Here is a 21,247-nt window from a genome sequence, read left to right on the forward strand (position 1 = left end):
CTGTCCATACACCGATGCTGTCCATACACCGATGCTGTCCATACACCGATGCTGTCCATACACCGATGCTGTCGATACACCGATGCTGTCCATACACCGATGCTGTCCATACACCGATGCTGTCCATACACCGATGCTGTCCATACACCGATGCTGTCCATACACCGATGCTGTCCATACACCGATGCTGTCGATACACCGATGCTGTCCATACACCGATGCTGTCCATACACCGTTCTGTCCATACACCGATGCTGTCCATACACCGATGCTGTCCATACACCGATGCTGTCCATACACCGATGCTGTCCATACACCGATGCTGTCCATACACCGATGCTGTCCATACACCGATGCTGTCCATACACCGATGCTGTCCATACACCGATGCTGTCCATACACCGATGCTGTCCATACACCGATGCTGTCCATACACCGATGCTGTCCATACACCGATGCTGTCCATACACCGATGCTGTCCATACACCGATGCTGTCCATACACCGATGCTGTCCATACACCGTTCTGTCCATACACCGTTCTGTCCATACACCGATGCTGTCCATACACCGATGCTGTCCATACACCGATGCTGTCCATACACCGATGCTGTCCATACACCGATGCTGTCCATACACCGATGCTGTCCATACACCGATGCTGTCCATACACCGATGCTGTCCATACACCGATGCTGTCCATACACCGATGCTGTCCATACACCGATGCTGTCCATACACCGATGCTGTCCATACACCGATGCTGTCCATACACCGATGCTGTCCATACACCGATGCTGTCCATACACCGATGCTGTCCATACACCGATGCTGTCCATACACCGATGCTGTCCATACACCGATGCTGTCCATACACCGATGCTGTCCATACACCGATGCTGTCCATACACCGATGCTGTCCATACACCGATGCTGTCCATACACCGATGCTGTCCATACACCGATGCTGTCCATACACCGATGCTGTCCATACACCGATGCTGTCCATACACCGATGCTGTCCATACACCGATGCTGTCCATACACCGATGCTGTCCATACACCGATGCTGTCCATACACCGATGCTGTCCATACACCGATGCTGTCCATACACCGATGCTGTCCATACACCGATGCTGTCCATACACCGATGCTGTCCATACACCGATGCTGTCGATACACCGATGCTGTCCATACACCGTTCTGTCCATACACCGATGCTGTCCATACACCGATGCTGTCCATACACCGATGCTGTCCATACACCGATGCTGTCCATACACCGATGCTGTCCATACACCGATGCTGTCCATACACCGATGCTGTCCATACACCGATGCTGTCCATACACCGATGCTGTCCATACACCGATGCTGTCCATACACCGATGCTGTCCATACACCGATGCTGTCCATACACCGATGCTGTCCATACACCGATGCTGTCCATACACCGATGCTGTCCATACACCGATGCTGTCCATACACCGATGCTGTCGATACACCGATGCTGTCCATACACCGATGCTGTCCATACACCGTTCTGTCCATACACCGATGCTGTCCATACACCGATGCTGTCCATACACCGATGCTGTCCATACACCGATGCTGTCCATACACCGATGCTGTCCATACACCGATGCTGTCCATACACCGATGCTGTCCATACACCGATGCTGTCCATACACCGATGCTGTCCATACACCGATGCTGTCCATACACCGATGCTGTCCATACACCGATGCTGTCCATACACCGATGCTGTCCATACACCGATGCTGTCCATACACCGATGCTGTCCATACACCGATGCTGTCCATACACCGATGCTGTCCATACACCGATGCTGTCCATACACCGATGCTGTCCATACACCGATGCTGTCCATACACCGATGCTGTCCATACACCGATGCTGTCCATACACCGATGCTGTCCATACACCGATGCTGTCCATACACCGATGCTGTCCATACACCGATGCTGTCCATACACCGATGCTGTCCATACACCGATGCTGTCCATACACCGATGCTGTCCATACACCGATGCTGTCCATACACCGATGCTGTCCATACACCGATGCTGTCCATACACCGATGCTGTCCATACACCGATGCTGTCCATACACCGATGCTGTCCATACAACGATGCTGTCCATACAACGATGCTGTCCATACAACGATGCTGTCCATACACCGATGCTGTCCATACAACGATGCTGTCCATACACCGATGCTGTCCATCTTTGTCATAATCGTACCGTATAAACCGTAGCTCATTCCCCTATCATTGGATGTCGCCCTTTCCACGCCTTAAACGATAAGTGTCTTACGTATCATTCTTGAATCAATATTTGATTCAAGTGTTTTGTTTTAAATGTGGGGTTTTAATGGGAGGTCTCCGGCGACAGCTTGTCGGAGAAAAATCTATCCTTTGCACTTGCTGTCAATTTCTAGTTAGATTAACTCTTTCGAAGCCGCATCAGAGCAATAGACTTCGGTTGGTCTCTGATCCTGGTCTTTGAAAAATATATATTTGACTAACAATACTAAGCTTGCTTTTTCGCCTATTAAAAACGACATCATTTCGTTGTTCACCTTCGGGTCGAGCGGTTTTAAAACTTTAACAAATAATTAATATCTATACTCTACCGTTAGACAATCTCAATGTCAGGACAGAGCGTGCTTTTTAGTGATGAATCCATTGATTCAATCACAGATATTGAAGAACCCTATGAGACACTGAATGAGGATCAGATGTTTTCCAAATGGCTTGTCGAGTATCCCGTTAATAATCCCAAACTCAGATTAATAGCACCCATCGAATACCCGAGTTCAAATATTTTACCAACAAATGTACCATTTCGATTTGAAACCAGGAAAGACAATGTTATAATCCCGTTATTAGAAAATGTTATAATTTCTGTTGTCACCTTATTCAATAATTACATCATTTTAGGATACAGCGACGGTTACATTAAAATTTACAATATTGTTAATTTTCTTGAGGTTGCAACATATTCAATTAATAGTGATGAACAGATCAATCAAATTGAAACTAAACAATCGTTATACGACACAAATTTCATAGCCGTTTCCGATTATAAATTTATCCAATTTGCCCTTTATGACCCGTCCCTCACCAAAATTATTCAATGCAAAGACAGAATTATTAAATACTGCTTTGACGGTATTAAACATTACACTTTTCATGAAAGTGGAACCATTAATTACCTAGAACAGCATACAAATACCTATGAAATACGACTTAGCCCGTATTGCGTGTTGACTTCAACTATCTCATACGTTCAGGGACTTAAATGCTACGAAAACCCGTTGAGCCATTATGTTAAACCATTTTTTGTTAGTTACCTTAATTTCTTTGCCATATTAGATCTCAATAGCGAAAGTAATAAAAAGGTGACAGTTATATACAAAAATAAAATACCAATGTCTGTAACATTTAACGGGTACAATTCTCTTAAGTTCAAGGTATATGGTAGATACCTATACTTTAGTAACTTAGCAAAAAACAATACAGAAAATCCTTTAGATAACTATGTAGGCGTAATGTCATTGCTACCCGTGGATATTCAAGGTCTAAGAAAAGTAGAAGTTTCAAGTGGAAATATATCTGACTTTTATTTACAATCTAACTTTTTAATTATTGAAACCGAATCCCACACATTAGAAATATTTAATAAAAATTTCTATTATAAACTGTGGCAAATCAATCTACCATTTAAAAACTATCTCCCATTTATTTCTAATCCATGTCTGTACCTAGTAGGAGATAATGGTATTATTGTTGCTAAAAATTTACCTCTTATCCCTGAGTTTTGTTTGAAATGTTGCAATCTTTTTGTAAATCCAATTAATTATATACGAGTTTGTAAACATTATATACCAAATTAATTTATTGTTTTTTTATGTAATTAAATTTAAATAATATTGTCAAAATGTTTACGAATAAATGATTTTAAAACTAAACTGAATAAAAATTTCTTTCATTTATAGATAATGTATTTAATTAAATTTAATGAAAACTATATCCCTGCAAAAGTGGATCCCAAAACCCTTGAAAAAAACTACATCCCTACAAGATACCGTAGACAAACTAATTGATAACAAGAAAAAGAAATGAACAAACAATTATTATCTACATCCTGTTATTTCAAATTTAGACTTTTAATAATAAAAATCTTAGTATATAAAGAGTTTTTTTTTAAAGAATAAATTATTATAACTTGTGAATTTGAATTCTGATTTATAGTAGATCTTAATTACTATTAATAAATAAAAATGTTTTTAATTAAAAAGTTTAAACAAGTTTTTGTGTTTTATTTGCTACTATTTACCGAAACAAATGTTTTCTGCTCAACACTGTCACCCGATGCTCAACGACTAATAAATCAATTTGATCTTAATTCTGGAACAGCTGGACCCGATTCTGTAATAACAAAGGATATAAAACAAACACCGCTTTCTCAAACAACTACAGTGCAAACTCAACATTATTTTACAACAATCAAACCCAACTCAGGCACCGAAAGTATGATTGATTTAACAACTCTGGGCACAACAACTGCGACAAGCGTAACAGTGGCCGAATCAACTACACGTGGACATAGCGTCAAAAAGATTACCAAAATAAGCATCACAAAGACAAGACCCTTAACCACTACTACAACTGTAAACTCTATTCTGTCAACAACCGAAGACATAAGTGTTAATACCATCGATGACGGACCCGAATATTTTTCTGAAAAGAAACAAATGACTAAGCAATTGAAAAAGATAAGTACAACTGAATCCTCAATCATGGAACTTATTAAACCTGGTATTAAAAACCAATTCTATAATTCTCCTGAATTTGGATCTAAAGCAAGACAAAGACAGACAAATGTTGTTAGATCTCATATACCAATTGAACTCCCGGACTCTTTTAAATTTAATAATGAAACCCATCGCACTCTATGGGCAATGCATGGATTGCATTTTCACTCAGAAGGCAAAGGTTACATTTTCAGAGAACAATTTGACCATTTTATAAAAATTAAAATTCCAAATGGTATAGCATTAAAGAGAGAAGATTTTAATGAAAAATGTACTACTCATCTAGTCGATATTTTAAATATGTTCAACATATCGGAGTTTAAAGATGAAACAATGGTATCATGCAATGAAATACAAAGCGCTTATGGGACTGCATTAGATGAACTTCAAGAAATTATAGACAATTCGTATAAAGAATTTAGCAATAAAGTAAGAAACAAAAGATTTATAATAGCTGGGCTTGTGGCGCTCGGAGTATCAATGGTAGTGGGTGGAGCAGTTGGTGCTGGTGCTGGCCATTATACATCAAAGCACAATCTCGAAGAACTTAACGCCGTTCTAAAAGAATTAGATGACAAACTCAACAAACAAATTGAACAAGTTTCATCGGCTGTAATGATAAATTCGAAGATACTATCTGGTCTAAGTCATAATGTGGCTAGTCTAGAACAGAGGACACAAGATCAGATCAAATTATTATTTGATAACACAAATGAAAAATTTATTGATTTAATGAATGGTATTTTAAGAATAACAAAAAGTGTTGATAAACAATCTCAAATCCTAGAAATTAAAAATGAATTAAGAACTGTTGCCTGGAAAGAATTAGAAGTCTCTAGAAATTTAGTGACAATAAAACTACAACAGTTTAATCATTGGGAAGACATTTTTAATAAATTAGATGAAGGCAAGATATCAATCAACTTAATTAACTACAACGATTTGAAAAATCTATTAAACAAAATAGAAAAAGAGTTACCAATTACATTTAATTTCGCAATAGAAAAACAAGATTTTCCGCTTTACTACACGTTACCATTGGCATCATTTGAAATCATAAACGAAAATAATGAATTGTCTTTATTTGTACATTTACGAATACCTCTAAGAAGTATTTATAGTACTTCTTTATATCAACTGGTGTCGGTGAATGCGCATAGCTTCCCATGTTATGAAAATATGTGTATGAAATTAGATAACAAAGATAACACGACACTTCAAAGTTTTGATTTAGAAAACAATTATTTTCTAATACATTTGGATACCAATAAGATCTCTTTAGAAATAGATAAGGACAATTTAAACTGTCAATATTCAAGTCAAGGTAAAGTTTGTTGGACATTTTTTCCAACATTACTCAAAAGGACAAGTGCTTGTACACAAAGTATAAATACTTGGATAGAAGAAGATATAATCAAATGGTGTAAATTTAGACTTAGAAGACTCGATGAATATCTCGTGGTACCGATAAATTATAACCAATATATGGTCCATCAAAGTGTTGTACCAGAATTCTATCAGAATTGTGAAAGAAAAGATGAAATTGGTCAGAGAATTAAGATAACAAGTTGGGCTGATAAATACGAGATACCCAAAGAGTGTGACATTTTTATCCCCGCAACTAATCAAAAGCTGTATGGGCCATTCTCAGATGTTCTTCGATCCCGACAAACAATCAATAACGTATCATATTACTCAACACTTATTCAAAAAATATACAACAAACATGTAAATGTTACAGTTAATTTTACAAAGATAGACAGAATCTCCGATATTCCAATGCAAACAGACAAACTTATTCAAAATATCTCATCAACTTTCAAAATGAATTTAGATTCGACGGGTCTTTCCCGAATGACAAAATTTAACATGGAAGCACAGACATTATTAGCTCAAGCAATGAATGATTTGGATAAAGACTTTACAACTTATAAATATAAAGGAACCTTTTGGGGATACTTTAGTTTAATCAGCGACTCAATTCAAATGATTACTACATTAACAGTAATATTTGGATTACTTTCGTTTACTAAAATATTTGGCATTTTTGCAGCAACAACAGTAATCATTGAACCGACCTATGCCATTCAGCTAATTCCTGATATAAAGCTATTACCCGATATAACTGTAGATGTTATGAATGACACCATAGCAATTTCATTTATTATAAACGTTGTGTTCTGCATTGTATTTGTACTAATGCTGGCGCTGTTTGTAACTTACGGTACCTTCAGACACAAAAGACAAAGCGTTCATAATGGTAGAGGACTACCATTGTTTGGTGTATGGGAAGGACAAACTATGCATAACAATAACAGAAATATAGACAGAAGTTTAATACTTGAACTTTTTTACAAAACACATCTCTTTCGATACACTAAGCGAGAAATAGTACGTCTAAGAATACCATTGGTCAAATTTTCTTCCCGATCAATTCATTATATTACAGTCAAATACCAAATAAATATGTGGAGTATTACCAAAACAGACGACGGTCTAAGTGTTAAGTTGGCGGATAAGATCTATCTAATGGGAATTGATTACGCCGGAAATAGAATAGAAGACAGAGAAATGGCAATTGAAATTTCTACTAAAGACATAAATTGGACCACAAACAACTCTCACAAACCCGAGGCCTTCAAAACGATTGGAAATGATGGTTTCATGATAGCGAATGTCATCGAACGGTATCGTGGAACACCAATTACACTACCTTTACCCCCAATAGTTAACCAGCCTACACGTGACAGAATTAACTTCAGACCCTTTAAAAGAAACCGAAAAACAAACGAAACACAACAACCCTCACCCTCTTGTCCTGATATTGAAGAAGTCGACGAAACAAACTTTTAATTTTACTAATTATATAATTATGAGAGATTTTATTAACAAATTATTATTAAAATAAAAGAGCATTCCAAAAATCTATTTAATTTGTTATTGTATTTAATAAAAAAAACAGTATGGAAGAGTTTTTACATAGATCTGATGAACCGGATGTTTACATAAATCCACAAGTAGATAATGGAAAAAGAATTCCCCGAACTAATAGTGACCCAAATTTGTTTGGGAGGCGAATAGACGATACCAATATTCATATACCTAGTTATGTTGAACTTGTCAAAAATACCGACAATCCGCCATTGAAACAAATGATGTACGGAGGGCTAATTAACCCACCCTCTTACAATGGCTCTTCAGATCCAATAAATTTCATTGATGAATATAACTTCATCGCAGATGCAAACTTATGGAACGAAGATATTAAATTTAAAAGACTAATCAACAGTCTTACCGGTGCTCCAAGAATGTGGTTTCTGAATGAAAGAAAAAGAGATCCATCATTCAATTGGGATAAATTTATAAATGGTTTAACTGAACGATATACAAACACTTGTGACGATCTTCTTGGCCAAACAAAAATTATTAGTTGTGTTCAAATCAAAGGACAATCTTTCAATGAATATTGGGAAATTAAAAACCAATTTATCGATACATATGCCAAACATATGCCATTGAAGGATAGGATGACACAAATTATCTATGGTCTAGAAGACGATCTGAAGGGAAAAATCATTAGAAAGTTTTCCGGTTCTAGACCTAACAGTCTCAAAGAACTTTACAAAATGATTAAGAGAACAGATGACGCCCAAAACTTTAAACTACCGAAAAATCCAATACCAGAAACAAATAAAACAAAAGATCTAACTGAAGAATCAATGTTTGACAAATTAACTAAAAGTCATGAAAAACTACAGGCACAAATGAATAAACAACTTCAGCAACAACAACAATTAATTCAAAGAATGCAAACTAACGGACCAAATAGAAATAGGAATCAATGGAGTAACAACAATAACAGAACAAATGGAAACAGCAATCAAAACTACAGACAACCAAATAATTTTGACAGAAGGAAAAACATCACCTGTTGGAATTGTAATCAAAAAGGACATTATTCTAACGAATGCACTAAACCAAAGACCACTGATTCAAAAAACGAGGATTACACCAATTGAGTCACGAGTTAAATTTGGTGTACAGTTTTAATAACTCGTATAACTTAATTCAGGCCCCAATTATAATTAATCAAAATTATTTTAAAGCAATAGTCGATACCGGAGCAACAATCTCTTTAATTAATAAAAATGTTTTTACTACTTTAAACATACCGTTCATTAAAACAAAATTTAAATGTGAAATTATTAACGACAACTGTAACACTTATAAAACAAACCCCTAAATTAACTACTATTTTTGAAGACAATAAAATTGAACACAATTTTTACATTTGCTATGAAATGATACACCAAGTCATTTTGGGTCTTGATTATTTTACAAAAACAAATATTATAATTGAATTCAAAAATACTGAAATTCCTCCAAAAACAGATCCAACTAACTTGTTTATAACAAACACTGAAACATGTGATCCCAATTCAATTACTTATATGCTGTTATACCCTGATTATTTAGACTATTTCGAATATATCTTCACACCTAATAATGATGTCTTATTTAAACATAATGTCGAAATCGATGAGTGTATTATAACAAGAGAATGGCCAATAATAATTCCAGTTCTCAACAAAAACAATTTCGTTATAACTCTTAAAAATGGTCTCAATTTAGGATTACTCGAACCAACTCGAAAGCAACAATTATTATTAATGAAAACAGAAAGTATATTCATTGAAGAATTAACTATTGAAATAAAACATCCAAAACTTATAAATTTATTAGAAAGCTATAAACATTTATTCGCAACAGACATCAATCAAATAAAAAGGGCCAAAAATATAAAACATCATATTGAAACCGGAGACAACAAACCATTAAAGAAAGCACCGTATGCTACATCACCTGAAGAAAAGAAAATAATCGAAGACGAAATAAATAAAATGCTGGAAGCGGGAATTATCAGACCATCAAATTCTCCATGGGCTTCTCCGGTCGTAATAATCACAAAAAAAGACGGATTAATAAGATTTTGTGTCGATTACAGAGAATTAAATAAAATAACCAAAAGAGACAGCGGTCCGTTACCTTTGATATCCGAAACTATAGATGCATTATACTCGAGTAATATTTTCACAAAATTAGACTTAAAATCTGGCTATTGGGCTGTCGGTATGCATGAAGACAGTATAGAAAAAACAGCATTCTGCTGTTATTTAGGTCTATATGAGTTCTTAGTTTTACCATTCGGAATAACCAACGCACCTGCTAGTTTTCAAAGATATTTACAACAGATTCTATCTGGAATTTTATATAAATTTGCTGTAGTATATATAGACGATATTATCTGTTTCTCAAAGACAATAGAAGAACATATTGACCATTTATCAGAGATTTTTAAAAGAATTGAACAACACAACATTAGATTAAATCTAAAGAAATGTGAAATAGCCAAAACAGATGTCGAATATTTAGGACATATAGTTGGAAGGGACGGTGTTAAACCGAACCCAGAAAAGATCGAAGCGATCAGACAATTCAAACGTCCCAATACAGTCAAAAACGTTAGAGAATTTCTAGGACTTTGTAATTATTATCGAAAATTTGTCTTAGGTTTTGCAAACATAGCCCGACCAATGAATCAACACTTAAGGAAATCCAACAAAATTGTATGGACAAATGAATGCGAAGACGCTTTTTTAACACTTAAAGAAAAATTAACAACACCCCCAATATTAAGCCATTTTCAACCTGAAGGATATAATGTTCTTTATACCGATGCCTCAAATTATGCTTTAGGAGCCATTTTATCACAAATTCAAGACGACAAAGAAACTGTTATTTCATATAATAGTATTTCTATGACAGAAACACAACAAAAATACAGTGTAAGTGAAAAAGAATGTCTTGCAATAGTGTGGGCCGTTCAGAAGCTTAGACCGTACCTTTGGGGACGACGTTTCACAGTTAAAACCGACAATTGTCCACTCTGTTATATTATGACTATTAAAAATCCTAACGGTCGACTAGCCAGATGGAGTCTGTTATTGCAAGAATACGACTTTATCATTGAATACCGTAAGGGTGCAAATCATAAAAACGTAGATTGTCTAAGCCGTAACCCAGTCGAATCCCCTGACGAAAATATTGATGAATTTCATCTACTAACTTTCGAAACGATAGACATTAGTTTAGAACAAAGAAATGACAGATGGTGTTCAAAAATCACTAAACTCATTGACAATAACGACAAAATAAAAAATATTTACAAAATTGAAGATAACATTTTGTATAGGATTAGTCATAACTCACTTGGAAATGAAAAATTATTAATATGCGCTCCCCAAAATTTAAGAAAGAGAATAATGGAAGAACTTCACAGTGACGTAACAGCCGGTCATTTAGGATTTATGAAAACATACATAAAAATACGTACTAGATTTTATTGGCAACACATTGAGAAAACAATCCGACAGTTCGTTCAGAACTGTAAGTCATGTCAAGAAGTAAAGCATGGACCTGGCTTAAAGTTCGGTTCAATGCAACCAATAGCCTACCCCGAATTACCGTTTGATATGATGGGTATGGATCTAATGGGGAAAATCAAACAGACAAAGCAAAGATACCAATATATTCTTGTGTTTATTGATTTGTTTACAAAATATATCGAAGCCGTACCTCTACGAAATATTACATCTATCACAGTAGCCAAAGCGTTTATTGATAATATAGTGCTTAAATTTGGCGCCCCTCGTAGAGTCCTTACAGATCAGGGTAGACAATTTTGTTCAGATTTCATGGAAAATGTCTATAAACTTACAAGTGTTGAACATAGAAAGACAACCCCTTACCACCCACAAACTAACGGGATTACGGAAAGAGCTGTTAAAACCATAAGATATATGATGTACCACTTTATTGATGAAAATCACATGAATTGGGACTCTTATCTCAATAAACTTGTGTGGGCATATAATACTTGCAAACAAAGTACCACCAAAGAATCACCATATTTTTTATTGTACGGCAGAGAACCAACACTACCGATAGATGTAACGTATAGTATATCGCCAAATTTTCAATTTGGAAGACTTTATAAGAGCACTCTCGATGAATGCTATGAAGTTGTGAGGCTCCGTGTACAGGATGCCCAACAGCAACAAAAGATTGATTACGATGTCCGACATCGGTTCATTGATTTGAATGTCGATGATATAGTAGGCCTACGACTACCCAAACGAGAGTTAGATATGAGTGAAAAGTTATTTCCACTTTTTAGTGGACCATGGAAAATAACACGAAAATTTAGTCCAGTGTTGTTCGAGATTCAAAGCGTGGAACACCCACGTAAAAGAAAACGCAAAGCGAATATAAGGAATCTAAAGGTCTGGCATATGGAGGACTCCATTGTCCCGGTCCAATCATCTGATTCCGAAACAGAGATAAAAGATGACTGTGATGAGACTGAGATCCCCAATCCACATGACCACACCCGAGAACAAGAGACACCGGACGATTCAGCTGAATTTAAGAATGACGAAATTAAAGCGCTTATTTGAAATATATTACTCAATTTATTATTACTATAATTACTCGATGTTATTTGAAATATATTACTCAATTTATTATTACTATAATTACTCGATGTTATTTGAAATATATTACTCAATTTATTATTACTATAATTACTTGATGTTATTTGAAATATATTACTCAATTTATTATTACTATAATTACTCGATGTTATTTGAAATATATTACTCAATTTATTATTACTATAATTACTCGATGTTATTTGAAATATATTACTCAATTTATTATTATAATTACTCTATTTGTTATTACTCTAATTACTCAATTTTAATGTACTATTAACCGATTATTTTCATAAAATTTTCGGGACGTAAATTAATTGCCGAGGGGTATATGCAGTGAAAATCACTGCAAAATAACTGCAATGCCGACAAAATATGTTTTGTCGACATTGCAGTTTAGGCGCATCAGGCGCTGAATATCCGGCCAAAAAGTGTATTTAAGGAGAGCGCAAAGTATGCACTCTCTCTCTTACTTTTTGGCCGTCTTTGGTGTTACCTAAAACTACAAATAAAAGTAATTTCAAAGTAAGTTTGTATTATTGATTTCCTTACCCGCCGGAAGTCCGGCGCGGTGGCCGAAAGGCTGCCGTGCGGCACCGGCGGGGCTTTAACCTATTAACCGCACCGACCCTAACCCCCGGCCACCGCTATAATATATATATATTTATATATATAAAGTCCTTAAACTGATTAGTATTATATTACGTTACTATTGTTGACTGATATATCATAATATATATAATACAAGATATGTTTAATTTTATATTATTTACTTAAGTTTTGTAAACTATAAAGGTTTGATGTCAAATAAATTTTTAAAAAATATAAAATAAAAAAAGTAAAAAAATAAAATTATATTAAAAGTTTATTAAATATGCTTAAACTGATTGGCATAACGTTTGGACTAAACAGTGAATGGAAAAAATTGAATTCAATATTTATGGGTATAATGTTTACAACATTTTTAATACAAATTTCGACAATTATATTATCACTTGAAATGTCCGAAACAAAACTATTGGAAACTAAAATTAAATTATTTGTTTTATTTGAAATAATAATAAATATAATTTCATATGTTTATATAAAATATAATATTGTTAATATTAATGAAATTAATAATGAACTGGATAATTTTATTAAAAAATATAAAATAATTAAATCTAATAAATACTTTTATATTAATATTATTTTCTTATGTGTAACTTATTTAATATATTATTATATAACTTGTTTGGATAATTTTATTGACAATTTGTTCAAGTTTGATTATGTACCTATATTATTTAGTCACCATGCTATTTTTACTATTTATTATACGTTTAATTGGTTTCTATACATGCAATTAATTCAATTGGATATTATTGACAAATATTCATCAATATTGTTATCAATGTATAAACGTTTGGAAATTATTGAAACAAAAACAATAGTTACACCAAATTATTTTTATGCTATCAATAAATGTATTGATAATTTTAAATTGGATTCTAAAAACCTAAACAAAAATGTTTTAATTATAAAATATTTTATATTAATGTTAAACATAATACTTAGTCTAGTACCATGTTTATTTTTGTATTTATCTAAACATATTATTGTTAAATGTAGTCTAATTTTCTACTGTACTATTTTGTGGTCTATTTATTTTATAATTCAATATAATAATCGATGTAAACTTGATGTTAAAAACAAGTTAATTACAAAATTAAATAGTTTTAAATGTAAATAAAAATAGTTTGATGATAATTTTTTTTCTATAATTGAGTATTTTATTTATGTTACGCAAAAAATATATTTACGTTAAATAAAAACAATTTTAATTAATTTTATATTTATTATATTATGTTAACAAATACAAAAAATAAATTTATTAACATTTGTAAAATTATTTATAATACTACAGAAATTAACAATTTATTTTAATTAAAAAATTTTACTTAACTAACTTAATATTAATTTAATGTATATATTAAATCAATATTAATAATAATCCATCATTTCTATAGATGTTTGATTTAAAAAATAAAATAAAATAAATTTTATAAATTAAAAAATATATTTTAGGTTTTTTTTCTACACAATAAATACTTTTAAAAATATTAAGTGGGTTTTAAAAGTAATTTTTAATATTATACGATATAATACAGTGTATAATATTATATATATAATAAGATTAGATATGCTGTTTAGTTTTAGTATTATTTATGTTTTATTATTGTAAGTTTTCGACAACTTTAAAGGTTTGATGTATAATGAGTTTTAAAAAAATATATATAAAATTCAAATATTGAAAAAATATAAATATAAAAACTTTATTTAAATATTTTTAAACTGATTTAGTATACCGTTTGAATTAAACAGTGAATAGAAAAAAAATTGAATTCAATATTTATGTGTATAATAATGTATTCAACAATTTAATTATATATTAATAATAATAATAATAATAATTCGTTGCTATGGTTGACTGATTATTGAAAAATTAAACACTTTATGTTAATACAATTTATATGTCTTTATTACACAAATACAGCACATATAAATTAAAAGTAAGGGGTGATTCAGCAAATACGTTTGCATTTGGTGGAGGGGGGTATCGGCTAAAAACAAACGAGGGATAGGGGAGGGGTTTGGAAACCTTAGGAAAGTTTGCATTTTGAAGTAATATTTTATTACTTAACTGTGGATGACTTAGGGATTAGGAAGATATGAGAGAGAGAGAGAGAGAGAGTGAGGGGTGTGTGACGTAATATGTGAATCACACCTAAACATAAAGTTTGCTGAAATAGGGATTTATTAGATATGTATAATAATATACAGAATATATAATACAGAAAATTTTCTTAATACTTTTATATCTACTATAAATATAAATGACTATTTCATGTTGTATTTAGTTTTATTATTTTCATTAAACGTAGAATTTAAAAAAAAATAGTATTCTTATGAAAATAATACTAAAATTGTTAAAATGAAAAAATTATTGATTATTAGATAATTATGATAATATTAATAATATGCTTAAACTAATTAGTATAACGTTTGGACTAAACAGTGATTGGAAAAAATTAAATTCAATATTTATGGGTATAATGTTTACAACAATTATGATTCAAATTTTGACAATAATATTATCACTTGAAATGTCTGAAACAAAACTATTGGAAACTAAAATAAAAATATTTATTTTGTTTGCAATAATAATTAATATCATATCATATATTTATATAAAATATTATATTGTTAATATTAATGAAATTAATAATGAACTGGATGATTTTGTTGAAAAATATAAAATAATACAATCTAATAACTACTTATATATTCATATTATATTTATATGTGTAACTAATGTATTATATTATTATGTTAGTTGTTTGGACAATTTTATTGACAATTTGTTCAAGTTTAATTATGTACCTATATTATTTAGTCACCATGCTATTTTTACTTTTTATTATACGATTAATTGGTTTCTATACATACAATTGATTCAATGGGATATTATTAATAAATATTCAACAATATTGTTATCAATGTACAAACGTTTGGAAATTATTGAAACAAAAACAATAGTTACAGCAAATTATATTTATGCTATCAATAAATGTATTTTTAATTTTAAATTGGATACTAAAAACCTAAACAAATATGTTTTAATTATAAAATATTTTATATTAATGTTATATATAATAATTAGTTTTATTTTATGTTATTTTTTGTATTTGTCTAATATTATTATTGTTAAATTTAGTATAATTTTCTACTGTACTATTTTATGGTCTATTTATATTATAATTCAATATAATAATCGATGTAAACTTGATGTTAAAAACAAGTTAATTACAAAATTAAATAACTTTAAAAATAAATAAATAAACATAATATAATATAATTATTTTTTTAAATAAAGTTTATTATTAATAATTTTTGAAAATTCTTAAAAACTTGATGTAAAACTATAACATATTTATAACATAATTTAAACTAGTAGCATTTTATATTTATATTTATTTTTTAAAAATTTGGTATACATTATGTTTTTGTGTATAAATTGATTTGTAAATTGATTGATGTGTGTAACATTTTATAACAATTAATTACACAAAAAAACAATATTATTTATAAAAATAATATTACTTATAAAAATAATATTTATTTAATCTATTTTTTTATCTATTATATGTTTATTTAAAAATTTATTAAATAATTTAATTTATGACTATAAGTTATTGTATACATTATATATAAATATTTCTATATATATATTTCATTGAATTTAAATTAATTGTTATTTTTTAAAAAAAATTAATATTTTACGACAATGTGTAGGCAATTTTATTTTTGTTTACATTAAATATTATAATTTAATATAAACAACAAATAAAATTAAATATTAAAAATTGTAGCATAAAATATAACAGATTTTATATCAGTGTAAATATTAATCAACTATCTATTGTTATATTGTAAATAGTTTACTAAAAAAATATTTATTGTGATACAAAATGTTTGAACAAATATATTAATATTTTTCAAATAATATTTATTTTGTTAAATATATTTTTCACATTTGTTTTTTATTTGATTATTTTATTGTTTAACAGATAATAAAAATTCTAACATTTAGTTTGATATAAAACTATGAAAAACTATTTTTGGTTTTTTAAAATTATTTATTCATAACAAATAATGATAAATATATGAAATATTGAATAATAAATATTTATTGTTATTATTTTAAATTAGATTTTTACTCAATTAATTAATTGTAATTTTACTATTTTATTTAATAAAAATATAAAACATCATAAATATTGATATATTTAAATTAAAAATTTGTTTAATATTTTATTTTAATTAAATTAATGTGTTTGAAAATATTTTATTTTTAAATTTATTAATTATAAGATATATGAAACACAATTTATTTCAGTTAAACAATTTAATTACTTTATTTTTAAAAAATATTATGTTATATACAATATATTTTATTTATTAAAATTATTTTATTGTTTGGCTAAATCTATAAAATTAAAACAATACCTTGAGTTAATTAAATATAGTATATATGGTTAAAATTATTTTATATTATAATACACTATAACTACATGTACTATATTTCTAATATAAATACTGTACAGTATATTATATTTATAATTAATATAATTAAACTTTTTATTAGTTATCTATTTATATCTTTATTTTATTATTTAAATTATAATTGTATTATTATAAATACATTTTACAAAATAATAATAATACTGTTATCAGTAAACCAGTCAATTATTATTTGAAAATATCATATACACTATATAGTTGACAAAACTTTTCAATATATATGTCAAAATAAAATAAAATTTTTAATAATATCAACTTTATTTTAATTAAAAATATCTATTATTGTCATTCTCATCAAAATCACATGAAAACAAATTTTAAAGCAATTTTATTACAAATAATATAATTATTTTATTTATCTATAGATCTAATAATAACAATTATTTTTCTATGTTATAAATGATAGATATTTATTACAATTAAATTTGTTGAACATTTCCCAAATAAGTTCGTCTAATTTTCCAGGAAATCAGGGAAAATATATTTTTAATTTTTACCGTAAATAGTCCTCAAAACTTAAATATTTTCAAAAAAATATATATAAAATATAAAATTTTAATATCAATAAATTTAGTGAAATTATTTATCAATACAACTTTTAAAAAATATAGTTAAAAATAAAGTTTGCTTTTTAGTATAACAGTATAATTATAAATGTAAATTGTTTGAGTTTACTAGGTATTAGTATAAGGAAATAGTTTCCCTGGGAATTCCCTAGGTAGCAGGGAATATAAAACAGTTTGATTTAACCCTAGTTACACTAAATCAATAAAATTGTCAACAAGATTAATTTACACAGAAATGTTAGTTTATGATAAATTATATCAAGAAAAATACAGTAAAACAATATCAAAAACAAAAAAAACTAATTAAATCTAATTAGATATACAGTAGTATATGTTATGAATTAAAAATAAAATTACCTAGATGTCTAGAAAATAAAATATAAATGTTTATTAGGCTAAGGTATTTAATAAAGTATTACTTTTTAAAAAAAAATATTAATATTTATTAAATTTAATTAAAATAAATTTGTTTATATACATTTAAAACAACATTGACAATTATTTTCATGCTATCAAAATTTTTTAAAAAACAAATAATATGAAAACAAATATATATATATATACTGTTATATTTATTATATATATATATATATATAACATTTCATATAAAATCTCAAATAAAAATATACTATAAATATTTATTATTAATAATAACCTTAATAATATTGTAGATATATAAATTTTATCTACCTACTAGAAGATTATATTAAATAATTTATATAGACTAATGTTTTTTTTAGTATTAATACATTTTTTCAAAACTAAAAAATTATTTTAATAATTAATAACATTTTATATTTTATTATTAATATATTTATAAATTAAAATAACAAAAAATAAATAAATATTATATATTGTAATAAATTATAACATAATAATATTGAAACTAAACTGTAATTCAGATTAGAAAAATAAAATTATATTATTTATGAAGAAAATATTCTAAATTAAAAAAAACATTTTATTTTGTCAATAATAAAACCTATTGAAACCTTTTATACAAATAAAATATAATTTTATGAATAAGTAATAAATATAAGTAAAAGAATTATTTATTACTTTTTTTCGATATTTTTGTTAATAAAAATAAATAATAAATAGATTTACATATATTTATTATTTTCTATTTATACTGGATGAAACATTATATATATATTATAAATTTAAAATTATTAAAAAAAACAAAATTGTACAAAACAAAATGTGCATGTTTATTTTATTAATCTACAAAAAATATATTATTAATTACAATTTAATCAAACTGAACTTAAAATAAAAATAAATAAACTTTTTTTTGTTTCATTTTGTATATTTGTAAATTTATAAATATTTGATTACTTAAAAATTTTTTTCTTATACATTAAAAAATTTGTAGAAAATTATGTTTGCGCATGGTAGATTTACTATTAAATAAAATAGCATGGTATAAAATAGCATAAAATATAATAGTACAATTCTATTGTTGTAATAATATATTGTTTTAATAATATATTGTTATAATCTAATAAAAATCTAATTAATAGTAATTATTAATAAAATTTGTTTCAATTGTAATATTTATAGAGATTAATAGTTATCATATACTCTACTAATGCTATATTATTTTGTTTACTAATTTTTACTAACTTGTTGTTATAGTACTGTATTTATAATTTGTTATAATAATAATAATATATTGTTTAAAAATTATTTTTTAAAAAATATTAAAACTATTGCAATGATTATAAAATATTGAATTTATAGCAAAAGCAACAAATAATATAATCATTTGAAACAATAATATTATTAATTGAATTATGAAAAACATTAATTCAAAAAAATATATATTTAAATTTACTTATATTATCATTCATCGACTTATTGAATACTAAAATAAATATCCATTATTATTATATATTTAAAAATAATTACTGATGGCTTATTAAATGTTTGTGATATAAATATTGTTTATTTTATTATAGTTTAAAATTATTTTTTAAACAATTAACATAATGTTTAAACTTATTAAACTATCGTTTGGTTTTTGTAGTAAATATAAAACATTGAATAATATATTTACGGGAATAGCTATCGCAACAAATGCTATACTCATATTAACAACAATATTATCCATTGAATTATCGCAAAAATTATTTGAAAAATATATTAAAATAATTTCATTAATATTTTTCATTGAAAATTTATTAACATATTTATATATAAAATATAATATTATATATATTGAAGAAATTTATAGTGAACTTGATGAATTCTACAATAAATATCGATTAATATCATATAATAAAAAATCATTTATTTATTTAATAAATGTTGCTCTACTAAATATATTATGTTTTTGTATGATCTATCTTGATGATTTTGTAAATATTTTTTTAAAAACAAAATATCTACCAATATTGTTTAGTCACCATGGTATATTTAGCATACATTATTCAGTCAATTGGATAATATTCATGCGATTTATACAATTGGATATTATTGATAAATATTCAATAATATTGCGATCAATGTATAACCGTTTGGAAACTTTCGACAAAATTACGCCAAATTATTTTTATGACATTAATCAATGTATAAATAATTTTACTAATGATACTAATTGTTTAAATAAGTACTTAAATTTTATTATTAAGTATAATAATTTTTTCTTTAATCTTATAGCCACATTAGCGTCTAATTTATTTATTGAATCATCAAATTGCTTAAGTGTTAAATATGTTGTAATATTATTTACAATTATTCTATGGCTAACTTATTTTCTTATACATTACTATATTAAATATAAGTTAATGATTAAATTAAAAATTATTGACAAATTAAATTGGCATAAAAATAATTTTTTCTAACAAAAAATTGTTATAAAATAATATATATATATATATATATATAAGAAATAATTTTTATAATATTTTAAATAATATTTATTTTAAGTTAGCCATAGAATAAATGCAAAAAAATATTAAAACATTTGATAAATCTATAAATAAAATATAATACCTCCTTGATAATATATGATAACCTAAAACATCAATTTTTCTTATATTTTTTATAAAGTTTTTATTTATAGAAAATAATTAGATTTTATGTATTATAAATATAAATTATTTATTTATAATAAATAAAATAATATTTTATTTATTTATTATGTTTTACTTAAAATATTAT

Source organism: Oppia nitens, unplaced genomic scaffold (assembly GCF_028296485.1).
Source record: "Oppia nitens isolate AA-2021 unplaced genomic scaffold, nextdenovo-longstitch-racon4-pilon3 scaffold4_pilon_pilon_pilon, whole genome shotgun sequence".
Lineage (NCBI taxonomy): Eukaryota > Metazoa > Arthropoda > Arachnida > Sarcoptiformes > Oppiidae > Oppia > Oppia nitens.